Raw genomic sequence first — 13342 nt, 5'->3', positions numbered from 1 at the left:
TTTGTTTGGTTTGGTTGTTTGGCTGGGACTTCTGGTTTATCACTTCATCTTCTACCCCTTTGAATAAATTTCATGGTATATTTATACATTAGGGTATGCTATGTTATCTGGTTGATTCCTTCTAGATCGCTGGTTAACTGTTTTACATGTATTCTCTATTGGAAATATACCTTTGCTTAGGTAGCTTTTGGTTAAAATTTTCTATGTTACTTTTCATAGCAGTTGCAATTTCAGAGTTTTTCATTTTATCATGCATTACTATTGCTATTTTTTCAAGCTATTTCAATTGCTATTGTTTACTGAAAGGTGAGCTATGTGGGTATCTTTGAAATTCTTTTTATATGGGTCTTCCTGTAAGTGAAGAACTTAAAAATACATAATGCTTTAGGAAGTAGATGCAAGTAAAATGAATGTCAAATTTATAGAAATATTTCATAAGGTGAAGTTTCATGAAATTATTTCTGAAGGGCAGCCCGGGTGGCTCAAAGATTTTTTATGCGTATGGGAAACTTAAATTACTACCTGCTTTTTTTAGAATTAAAAAACTTATCTTTTGCTTGGTTTTAAAATATCAAATATTATATAAAACAACAATCTCCTACCTCATCCTGCAGATTTTCCTATGTTGAGTGGAAGGAGGAGTGATAGGTAAAGCAGGAGGCTAGAATTCTGTTGTGGGTAAGAACTGAGTGGAGAGAAAGCATTGACCAACTACAGTTTAGTGACCAACTGCAATCTGTTCTGTGGTAGGCTCTCTCCTAGGTGATGGGGATATGTTGGGGAACAAAAGATAGTCTTTGCTCTTATGGAATGTACACTCATTGTGGGAGATAGTCATTATTATTAAAAAATTCAAAATATGGAGCAATTTTATTTTTATTTTATTTTTTAAAAATATTTTATTTATTCATGAGAGACACACACACACACACACAGAGACATAGACAGAGGGAGAAGCAGGCTCCATGCAGGAGGCCCGATGTGGGACTCAATCCTGGGACTCCAGGATCACACGCTGAGCCAAAGGCGAAGCTCAACTGCTGAGCCACCCATGCATCCCTGTAGCAATTTTAAAATCATCCTAAGGGTCAAAGAAGAACTTAGGATACTGTAAACTTACCTAATAGAAGACTCTGTCTCATGGGGGATGCCAGCAAAGGCTTCCATAGAGGAGCGTCCAGTTTGAAGTGTGAAATGCTGGATAAATGGGAGTTCATTAGGCAAGGAAGGGAGAGAAAGTCCAAGCTGATGGGATAGTGCAGGCATGGGCCTTGGGGCATGGGAACACAGAACTGTTTTAAGAGACTGAATTGTTATTGTCATCCTTCATCAATAGCTGAGAATCCTCAAAGGTCACTTCATGAGAACTGTGTCAAATGATCACTGTAATTTCCAGGGGAAAACACTCTCTCAGTTTTGCATATGTAGTGAAAGTTCAACATACCACTTATAACCATCCCTTATGGTTGGGTTTTTGGGGTGGGGGCACGGAGGAAAGGATAGAAAACACTTCTCTCAAGAAACTTTACTCTGATCAGAAGTAGAACAAGGAGAGAGAAAGAGAGAGAGAGAGAAGCAAAGTAAAGGTAGAGCAAGAGGGAGGGAAGGACGAAGGGAAAGCTGAAGGCATTTGCTTAGAGTTATCCAAATCCAACCTTGAGGACAACAAGCCCGGAGTTTCTGATGAGACTAGGTAAAGAGACAGGCCCTCTTAATAGTAATATCTGTTGAGGTATTTGGACAGAAATGCTAGGTATTACAAGGGAGAGCAAACATTAAATCATAAGCTCTGGTTCTAGACTCAAATATATAGCAGTTATGTATTGCAGAAAGGAAAAAAAAACTGTAAGTAAAGACAAATAATCACACACACACACACACACACACACACACATATAGGACACCAGATATCCTTCTGTTTAAGGAGTAACTGGCAAATTATTAGGTAGAGATTGTGTCAGCGCATCCTTCAGTCTTCATAAAGGACATCCAATGTTAAGTTCAGCTTCCTTGTTCAAATTAAAGTTTTAAAATTCTGCACCAGAAAAGGAAGTTATTGATTCATTTTGGCAAGTGCATTTTGTATTTTTTACAAGAAAAGTGTTTCAGATTACAAACAGACTAAAGCTTGAGTACTCTTGCTTATCCCTTTATCATTTCCATCAAAATACTTAAATGAATCTTGAGGGATAGTTGCTTTTTTGTTGTCGAAGAAAAAACATTTTCTTTTTAGAGTATCCTAAAAGCTGTGTATTTGAAACAAGTTAGAGATTATTTATAGAATAGACAAAACAAAAACAACAATCACTAACATTTGTCCCATACTTTGCAGTCTACAGAGGGGTCCCACATTCATGATCTCATTTGACATTTCTTTGCTATTTTTATTCATTCCTTCCTTCCTGTGTGGTAGGCAGCCCAGGAGGCTGTGGAGTGGAGGCAACAGGTAAGAAGGCACATACTGCTTGTCTCTTGCCTAACACAGCTTATAGTTCTCAAAAAATAAGGATAGGTGAGTTTTGTGTTATTCTGATACAGATAAGTTATCCACGACCCAGAGCTTAAACAAGTATCTGTGGTGAAAGAGGCCTTTTTTTGCTTAATTTGAGCCAAAGAAGATGTTGATTTAGTTACTCTTTGTCTTCAGAGTGAGATGAGGGTGATAGTGCTGTTATTGATGAATTTCTGATAGTTAAAATATGTGTCTCTCTGTTGGTCTAACCTACTCCAAATTAATTTTATTGCTCCAGTTGGTCATCAAACAGTAGAAGAAATGTTAACTTGGATTTTACTTGGAATTCATGTTGTCAAAGAATTCAGCTAACGTCACATTATGAAAGGAAATAACAATATAAAAGTAGAAAGTAAACAATATGCAAAATTACACCATTGGGCAGCCCCGGTGGCTCAGCGGTTTAGTGCTGCCTTCAGCCCAGGGTGTGATCCTGGAGACCCAGGATCGAGTCCCACATCAGGCTCCCTGCATGGAGCCTGCGTCTCCCTCTGCCTGTGTCTCTGCTTCTCTCTCCTCTCTGTGTATTCTCATGAATAAATAAATAAAATTAAAAAAAACAAGACAAAATTACACCATTTATTCCAAACTTCAGATGATATCTTAGTATGAGGCTATGATGAATGACTTAAAAATACTGTACTTTGCTACCTGAGTGACGTGCTTAAAATTAAATATAACTGTTTCCCTCCTTGGCTTAAAACTACTTAGTATAGATTCCCATCACTTAAGTCCTACATTTCAGAATCCTTAGTGGGGCTAACAGCTCTTTATGACATAGTTTCTGCCTATCTTTCCAGTAACATATTCTGCTTCCCACTTCTCACTTAATGCTCCAAAAATGTGAGTATGAAACATGGATGGTGGGATGCCTGGGTGGCTCAGCGGTTGAGCGTCTGCCTTTGGCCCAGGGCGTGATCCTGGAGTCCCGGGATCCAGTCCCACATTGGGCTCTCTACAATGCTTCTCTCTCTCTGTGTCTCTCATGAATATATAAATAAAATCTTTAAAAAAAAAATTAAAATGAAATAAAACATGGATGGAGAAGACCATAAAACTAAAAGAAAATAATAACTCAAAACATTTTGATTAAATATATCAATGCCTCTTACCTCAGTTATGAAATAGAGCTTTGCTTTGCATAAATAATTTTATGATAGAAGGGGAATCCGTTTCTCAATAGTAATGCATATTTTTCTTTAGGCCAAACAGAAATTAAAACTCTGCTTAATTGATATGTTTATTTTAAAGATATTTAAGAAAGAATTTGGGTTTTATTCTGCTAATAGAAACCACTTTTGTTTTATTATTTAAACACTGAAAGTTTTAGATATTGGTGTAAATCCAAGTTCTAAGAGTGTATCACCTAATGAATTAGAGTCAGATCTCTTATTTTTAATATAATTTTTTAAAAACATGTTTTTAAAAACAGTTTTTTTTCTTTTTTGAAGGGTGTTTTATTTATTTATTATTTATTTACTTATTTTTAAAATTCCAGTATAATTAACGTATAATGTTAATTAGTCTCAGGTGTGCGTACAGTGATTCAACAGTTGTATATCTGACTCAGTGCTCCTCGGGATAAATAGAACTCATTTTTTCCTTCTTATGTATCTAAATTCTTGGGTTATTTGGAAACAGTTTATCTTTAAACTCCTGGTTTGTGGAAGTAGTCACTGCCTTTTTTAGGGCAGGGACCAGGAGTACATTTTTATCACTAGTAATAAGAGGATCCAATATTTATATGAAACTTATCAATTCATTAGGTACTTTCTTGTGTATTCTCTCATTTGATCCTCCATAGTCCCATTAAAAAAAAAAAAAAGTAACTTTACTCTGATTATAAAAACACAGAGTTTAAATGTAAACAGACTCATTTTTACTCACCAAGAAACAGAAGCAAGGTTTTTATATTGTTGCTTTACCATTTTGGATTTATTTTTAAAGATATCTTTATTTCAGAGAGTGTGTGAACACACAAGGTGGAGAGGGGCAGAGAGAGAGAATCTCAAGCAGTCTTCCCACCAAGCTCAGAGCCAGACCTGGGACTCCAGCTCAGTGACCCCCTGGGAGATCATGACCTGAGCTGAAACCAAGATTCCTAGGCTCAACTGACTGAGCCACCCAGGCTGCCCCGATTTTGGATTTTTAATACAAAATAATAAAAATGCAATTTACCTTGGCCTCTCCATAGCATGACCCCCGAAATATATATTTTTTTAACTTGAACTTATCCCTGTTCCAAATGTATTCTAAATCTCCAGTACTTGAAAACAAAATAGGACACCTGGGTGGCTCAGTCAGTTGAGCATCTGCCTTCCTCTCAGGTCATGATCCTAGAGTCCCGGATGAAATCCTGCTTCTGGTCCCCTGCCAGGAGAGGTGTACTTCTTCCTCTATCCCTCCCCTGCTCATGCTCTTTCTCTCTTGCCCTCTCATTCCCTCTCAAATAAATAAATAAAATATTTTATAAACAAACAAAACTAAACAAACAAAAAGCAAACCAACAACCAAATAGAAAACCCACTTCCTTATAAATATAGTATTTCCTGAGGAAAGCTCTGTAAGAGCATCCTGTGTCCTCTTTGGATTTAGGAGAATAGTGAGTTAGAGATCCCAAACTACTAATTAATGTGTCTCAGAGAGTGTGAGTTATGGTATTGTTTGCAGTTTGATGTTAACAGAGGAGTCGCCACTTATCAATTACCTACCATATTTGTCATTGGTTGTCCTACCATATTGTCATAGTGTTCTTCAGAGGAAGGTATTTATTATTTCCATTTTATAGATGAGGAGATTGAGGTTCCAGCAGGTTAAGTATGGTTTGAGATTACATGGCTAAGCAGAGGAGACCTGCACTTTCAACTCCAGACTGTTAGACTTCCAAAGGCTAAGGTTGGTTCATCATGATTCATGCCACATGGCCATGTGATTAATATGCTCTTGATAAGCGGCAGCCTCAGAAAAATCTCAGGAGATTTACAACTTGAAAACTTATTGATTAAAAGCAATTTTATTAAGGATCATTTTGTAAAGTAATAATGCATTTTGCAATGTGAATAATTGGCTTCTAATGTATCTGCTTTGTAAGCTTAGCTTTTCTATAGAGTGCATTTTTTTTTTTAAACAGGAGAGAAACCTGAATTAGATTTTCAAGATAAAATAACATATAAAGTTAAGAGTAAGTGGCTTAGTGTGACTGCAATTTTAAATTATTTTAAAATTAATCTCTTGAGATAATGTTTTCAACCTATGTTCGCTTTAACTTTTCTGTTTTCTGTAGTAATTTATAAATCACTTAGTGTTTTATTATCTTTACTAATTTAAAAATGGTCCTTGCCACATTGTCAATAATAATAGCTATAAAGCAAATATTTTATCTTTCAAAGTAGTCTATAAACAATTACTATTTAAGGCATCTTTTATAAAATGTCAGAACACATTTTCAGTTTGATTTACTTAAAAAGCTTAAATAAAGTTATTTCATATGATTCACATAGATTAATTAATGAATCATGATCTTTTAATAACTTACCCAACCAACAATAATTCTTAATAGTTATCATGATCCTAGAGCACACAACAAAAAGAGCTTAACTTTGAATGGAAAAGGAGATCAAATACAAACAATATTTTTGGTTCTTTTTAGTACAGTTTATCTTTAAGCTCTTAGTTTGTAGAAAGAGACCTCTTCACTTCCTTCTTTAGGGCAGGAACTAGAAGCGCATTTTTATCACTAATAATAAGAGTATCTAATATTTTGAATATTTGAGTATTTCTTTGACCTCCTCGTTTTGAATATTTCTCTACTACAGTCAAAGAATTTTACTGGCATGCTATGCTGAGTGCTAATTATTAAGATGCATATCATATTGATATATTTTATAACTTTCAAACTGTTGTTTAGTTTGGGTCAACTTTCTAACGAAATACAAAATATTAAGAGCCATGTTAATATAAATTTGATGACCAATATTTTCGCATATTTTTATAGATGGCTATTTCATTTGACAAGCAACTGCTGTGTCATTTGGTGGATTAGGTACAAGCAGTAATACCAACACCATTATTTCTATTTTGGACAGGCCAGTGATTTGAAGAGTGGTTCCCAGGGAATAGGAACATGTTAGCTGATAGCTACTGACAAATGATGCGACAGATATTAGGCTGTTTCTTTGAACACATGTTCTTTTAAATCTTGAAGTGTAGAATAAGGTCAGAGAAACTTGAACTTGGTAAAAAGGGTGGATGAATGGCTTGTGACATAATTGGATAAACATTACATTTTTAATTTTAGGAATTATTAGTTCATGAGTACACTCCGTAACGAAAACACTACTTCTAGATTCTTTTAATGTTTAGTCAGGCTGGTGAGCCATCACTAAGTTCTTTTGTATTTTAAATAATTTCTTATTAGAATTACTCCAAGAAGGCTTGGTAATACTACTTATTTGTATCTGGTCATATTTCCCCACACTCTCATTGAACATCACCTTATAAATGGTACATTTAAGACTTTTTTTTTTTACAGGAGGTGCTATCCATGGCCCATGTGTATGATTCTAATGCTACTTGGTATTTTGAGTCATGTGATATATTCCATAGAATAGCCACTGTCTGAGAAATAAACTTCTATTGTTTACAAGCCAAAAAGAGAGAATGCTAATATTTTAGCTGCCACCCAGCACATTGTGGTTTTATTTTTGTTTTCCCTAACAGTGTGTTAAATAAATGTTTCTGATAATGGTAGATTATATAGAAGGATGTGAATCAAGTTGAAGGTTGCATCAAAAACTTAAAGAAAAACAGACGAAAGCATCCCCTGAAACCTCCACCCAGAAATCTTTATTTTGGAGTTGTGTAAGTGGATACACAACACTCTGACCTTAAAGGCACTTTGTGTTTTAGTGGGTGTGCTACAAAAGCAGTCCAGCTCTGATCTGTCATGACGGGATCCTTCTAAAATAAAGTATTTTTGTTAACTTCTTGTTCGAGCTTGGTGTTCAAAACAAATAAGGCTTAGATACTGTATTTTTGTAAGTTCCTCACTTAAAAAAAATAAAATAAAAGAAAGAAAAAAGAAAAGAAAAGAAAGAAAAGAAAAAAGAAAAGAAAAGAAAAGAAAAGAAAAGAAAGAAAAGAAATCTCAGAGCCTTTTGGGCTCTTGTGGGCCAAACAATATGAGTTTCTTAAACTCTTAAGAAAGCCAGAAAGCAGCAAGATTGAGTCTTCCATTCCAAATTTTTCCAGTTGAGGAAGAGTCAGAATTCTTAATAGCAGGCTTTGTTTCCATGTAACTCCTTAGTTACATGTATCTTTTGAATACAAGTGTTAGCCTTATTTATTTGCTTACTTACGTATTTTAAAGAAAAACCGGCTGTGTGTTTTTCATAAGGTGAAGGATTGTCTACAAGGGTATAAAAATTGAGCTGCTGATGTATACTACTTTCTTAAAATCAAGAGACATCAGGGAACCTTTTTCTTTCTGATCTTTTTGAGTGCTTCCCCTTGCTATTGTTGAGCAAGCACGGCTTGAGCACATGGGTCATTTTACTTTAAATATTTCCATTTTGCCCTTTAGTCTTCTGATTTAAACTGGCCAGTAAAATTGTAGATTGTTGGCTTTTTGCAGGGTTGTACTAAGCTCTAATAGGATCCTTAGTGTCATGAAGTACAGTGGTTTGAGTGGTTCATTTTGTAGTATGCATGGCACATTAAATACACATGGCCTTTGACACTACTAGTTATACAGCAAATTCATTTTTGATATGTGATACATTCCTTTAACAACTAGCTACCCAAGAGGCTAGGATTATCCAGTTTTCTTTTCTTTTTTATTTTTTTTTTATGTTGGACTATTGCTTTTATCTTAGATTACTTCACTTCTTTTTATTTTATTTTATTTTATTTTATTTTATTTTATTTTATTTTATTTTATTTTATTTTATTTTAGATTACTTTACTTCTAAAGATGGTTTCACCACTCCATTTTCCTGCTTGTTTTTACTGTCCTGAATCATCTTGAAAGTCAGTCCTTTTCTTCTGTCCTGCTGCATCTATACCAGTTTTCTTTTAAATTTAAAGGAGCTTTATTTGGAGCAAAGAAGGATTCCATAACTTACGTAAATTTAAGGAGTGAATTTCACGAAGATGGGGTAGTAATTAGACACATTAATCCGTTAGAAGGGACTCAATGAATAAACAATTAACTGGCATAATGAAGTGTTAACATATTAGGGAAAGAAGTTTGGGTGAGGAACCCAATCCTTTGCATAAAGGTCACTGCAGAGATGATAATGTTCTAAATGCTATTCTGAGGGACCACCAGCCGTATATAGAAATATTTTCAGTCTGAAACTTTGGGTATTGAAAAAGATTTTTAAAAATACAGCATTTAGGGATCCCTGGGTGGCACAGCGGTTTGGCGCCTGCCTTTGGCTCAGGGTGTGATCCTGGAGACCCGGGATCGAATCCCACGTCGGGCTCCCGGTGCATGGAGCCTGCTTCTCCCTCTGCCTATGTCTCTGCCTCTCTCTCTCTCTCTGTGACTATCATAAATAAATAAAAAATAAAGAAATAAAATCTTAAAAAAAAAGACTTTTAAAAATACAGCATTTGGATGTCAATATATTTGTCTTTGCTATTTTTAGAAATCCAACGCAGGTGCTAAAGCAAGTTAGACTAATATTTGACAAATCAAATCTTTGTCGAAGTTACAGTCTGCAAATCTTCATTGATTTTCATAGAATTTTTATAAGCTATAGCTTCTTGCTGTAATAATCATCCTTCTAGTTAATAACACAAGGCTTAGGCAAGTAGATGTGGTTTACTTTGTGGCTGTTCATTTATTTTCCGTCCAGGCAATTTTCTTCAGCTGTCACTCTGACATCTAAATTTGGTAGTTCATCGTAAAAGATAACATTGTTGTCCAGTAGCTGCACTTCCAATTATTTAGGACCTCTAAAGGAACAGAACAAATGGAGTGATGATATTCTTAATGTTTAAAGAATCTGTTTGTATTTTGTTCAGACTATTTTGTAGAAACCATGGTCAATACCTTGTCATTCAAAACATATGAAGGCTTCTAAGCTAGTTGGCATCAATTCCATAACACGTGCCATACTTCTATGCTGAGTTAAACATACAAAGAGAAAATCTACTGCATCAAGGCCTGTTTTTAAATTTTGACTTAGTCCATGTCTACAGAGTTAGATTTTTCTTGAACCATCACTCTGACATCTAAATTTGGCAATTCATTGTGAAAGGTAACATTGTTGTCCAGTAGCTTCACTCTCAATTATTTAAGACCTCCAAAGGAACAGAACAAATGAGTTGGTATTCTTGGTTTAAAGAATCAGCGCTTATTTTGTCTAGTATCTTTTGAAGACACCATGGCTATTCCCTTTATTGGTGACTATCACCTTTAGATTCTATTGATCCCCCCATTCTAAATGGAAGAATTAACTTCTAAAGAGGCTTTGATTTGTCAGTTTCATTTGCTCTTTTTTTTTTCCCCTGCTCTCTTCTAGCCTATTTTTATTTCCTTCATTTTTTTTCTTTCAGCCCCGTTTCAGAGAGTCCATATTTTCTTTGGATTTCACGGAGACTTGAGTGTCCATAGTTTTTAATAAATTGTGCAGGATTTTTTTTTCCTGGTGTTTATTCTTCATTTGCCTTTTTTTGTCATATTGATTGACTGCTTTTTTCCCTCTCTAATATTTCACTGGGGAATGTTGTTTTCAGGGCCACATTTTATTGAATGATAGCATGGGGGAAATTCAGGGAGGGACGACTGAGGAAGCTGTTGGCTTCCTACCCATCTTTGGTCTCATTACCTGTCTTTATGAGCGTGCCTGTCCCCATGGCTGTCTCTGCTCCCAGGAGCAGTTATTTAGCAGGTTCACAGTGAACTGCTGATGTCACAGGGCTTATCTGTGGTGGTAATATTTAGGTCTCTTCAGCTGACCAAAGTGGAAGTTTTTATTATCTACTTTTCCCCATCACATTGTTGAACTTGTAGTCTCTTTTGTGCAAAAGGATGATCCTGTATGTTTCCCGATTCAGACATGCCTCCTCAGTTCAGTGACTCTCCTGTAAATTGTTCTGACACCCATCTCTCTCCTCCTGAGCACTTTGGTTCCTGGGGTCATGTGACTTACCTCTGAGGGGCTCAGACTGCACTGCCCATTGCCCACAGAACTACATCTAACCTAGTAGCTTTGTCCTTTATCTAGTTCTAATTTTAGTGCAATTGGAAGCACATCTTCATAAGTTGGTTGCTTCCTAGTTTTACCGATATTTCTCCCCTTCCATTCTTCTTGTCTTTATTTTTATTTTATTTTTTAATTTATTTTATTTTTTAAAAGATTTTATTTATTTATTCATGAGAGAACTCACAGAGAGAGAGAGAGAGAGAGAGACAGAGAGAGGCAGAGACACAGGCAGAGGGAGAAGCAGGCTCCATGCAGGGAGCGCAATGCGGGACTGGATCTGAGGATTCCAGGATCACGCCCTGAGCCAAAGGCAGACGCCAAACTGCTGAGCCACCCAGGGATTCCCCTCTTCTTGTCTTTAAAAAATATCAATTGGTTGGGAGGAAAAAATGGGCAAAAGGTATGATCATTCTACCATCTTTTATCAGAACATCCACATTTTAATTATTTTTTGCAATGCCAAATTGTCATTTAAATAATTCTGATAAATTAATTTAAAATAAATGCAACACTTGTGAATAGGTTTCTCTACTCATCTATAAATATGTTGAAATCTGTCCATGTAACAAAAAATAGAGCTTGAGTTGTGTTTGCAGGACAGTGACCTAAAAATCTTGTTAAAATGTATCCCTTGTTCTCATTGGGTTTCAACTTGTCCTAATATATTTTAACACCTTGATGGTTTAGACATTTAAAGTAATACTGAAGAAAGAGAATAGAATTCTATGAAAATAGCTACCCTTAAAATATCCCCTAGTTATACTGCATCATTAGAAAAATCGTCATTTTGAGTGGCCACTGGAATGTTGGGGATGAAAGACAGGAATGAAACAATTATCAGTTTTTCTTTCACTGAGTATTGCTTAGAGTCCCATTTAGACAGGCAAATAAGATTTCTCAATCCCAAATCCCCCTTCTGTGATGAAAGATAATAGAGAATATATATTGGTCCCTGCCCCTGGTTCATAGCACAGAGATCCTAAATTTGTTATTTCTTAAATGATAAGAACACTAGGAACATTTCTTTTTCTAATATTGGTCTTTGATTTTTATTCCTGACATCAGACTCCTGAAACCCTTGTAATTACCTAAGTGATAGAAATGTTTTTTGTCCTAATGAGACAACTCTGGATGGGCTTCTGAATGGCTCACAGAGAGACCAAGTCATAATTAGAAACCTGGGATTTTCTGTTCCCTCTGCCCCCAATTTTCCTGAGAAAAGCTGAATATGGAGTTCATGATTGATCATGCCTATGTGATGAAGCCTGCATAAAAACCCAAGAGTCCAGGGTTCAGAGAACTTCTAGGTTGGTGCATATATAGAGGTAATGTAGAGTAGCCCATCTAGAGAGGACATGGAAGCTCTGGACCATTCCCACATCCCTCGCCCTGTATATCTTCTCCGTCTGGACATTCATCCATATCATATCTTTTAGTAGAATGCCAAGCAGAGTTTTTCCCTGAGTTCAGAGAGCCCCTCTAGCAAATTAATAGAACCTGAGGAGGAGGTCAAGGGAACCTCTGATTTATAGCTAGTTGGTCATAAGTCCAGATAGCAACCTGGGCTTGTGATTAGCACTTGACATGAGACGGGTGGAGCAGTCTTCTGGGACAGATGCTCTGTTTGGATAGATAATGTCAGAATTGAATTAAATTATAGGACACCCAGTTGGTGCTTCAGAGAATGGCTTGGTTTGGGGAAAAACCTTTACATGTTTGGTGACTCTAAATGAAGTGTTTTATGGAAGTAGTAAAGAAGATACTCGCAGGGATAAAAACCCACATTAGGGAAGAACTGGTTTTTCCCTCTGCAGATGGAACATAGAAGTTTTTCAATTACAACTGGTGATAAAAGTATCATCCTTTCCTCTGACACAGGGACAGGACCTTTCACATGGGTCTTTTATGACCTGTTTCAGGAAAGAAGGGCAAAGAGGGGGAGGACCTTCCTGAGTGACCATCTCCTTTTGCTATTTTCTTGGACTCCTTCAGTTTAAGATATTTGCTGTGCCACGTTGCCAAATTTGGGGGTAGGGTATATTGAACCCCTCAGTGTAAAAGGGGGATGTTCTATGAAACTTGAGTAAAAAATGAAAGATTTTTAATCATCCTGCAGATTGATTTTTTTTTTTTTTAAGATTTTACCTCTTGTATGTCCAAAGAACAAAGTTTGATATCTACATCTGTAAACTCTTTGTGGGGAGAAAAAGAAAAGAAAGAATGACAAGAGAGATTTAATGGGCAAATGTGGGTTTTTGTTTTTGTTTTTATTTTGTTTTGTTTTTTTCCCCCAAATTGGACCTTTCCCACTGCTTAAGTGTTGTTAAACTCCATTTTGGCAGAAACTCTCGTTCCCACATGCTAAGAGTTATTTTTCAAAATACATTAATTCAAATTTGCAGTTTTAAAAGTTCACTAATTCAAATCTCATTAGGAAATTTAAGAACTGGTTGACAGAACAGCAGGTCTTTGGCAGGTGCAGACAGAGTATCTTTCTTTAAAGGAAAAGTGTGGATACATGTTTGATTTTCCCATAGTTATAAATAATATAAGTTAATATATTTATGACTATATAAGTAATATAGTGCAGTTAAAAAAAAGAAAATTAGAATCACCC

The 13342-nt window shown here is 35.8% G+C and overlaps 1 protein-coding gene across 26 annotated transcripts in view; it reads left to right on the top strand.

Moving 5' to 3' along the window:
• The window catches only part of NRXN1 (neurexin 1), a 1110252-nt gene that overhangs the window by 752984 nt on the left and 343926 nt on the right, over positions 1–13342 (top strand). The window lies entirely within an intron of this gene.

The sequence above is a fragment of the Canis aureus genome, chromosome 11 (assembly GCF_053574225.1).
Source record: "Canis aureus isolate CA01 chromosome 11, VMU_Caureus_v.1.0, whole genome shotgun sequence".
NCBI lineage: Eukaryota > Metazoa > Chordata > Mammalia > Carnivora > Canidae > Canis > Canis aureus.
The sequence above is the reverse complement of the archived record's forward strand: the minus strand, read 5'-3'. Positions and strand labels throughout refer to the sequence as shown.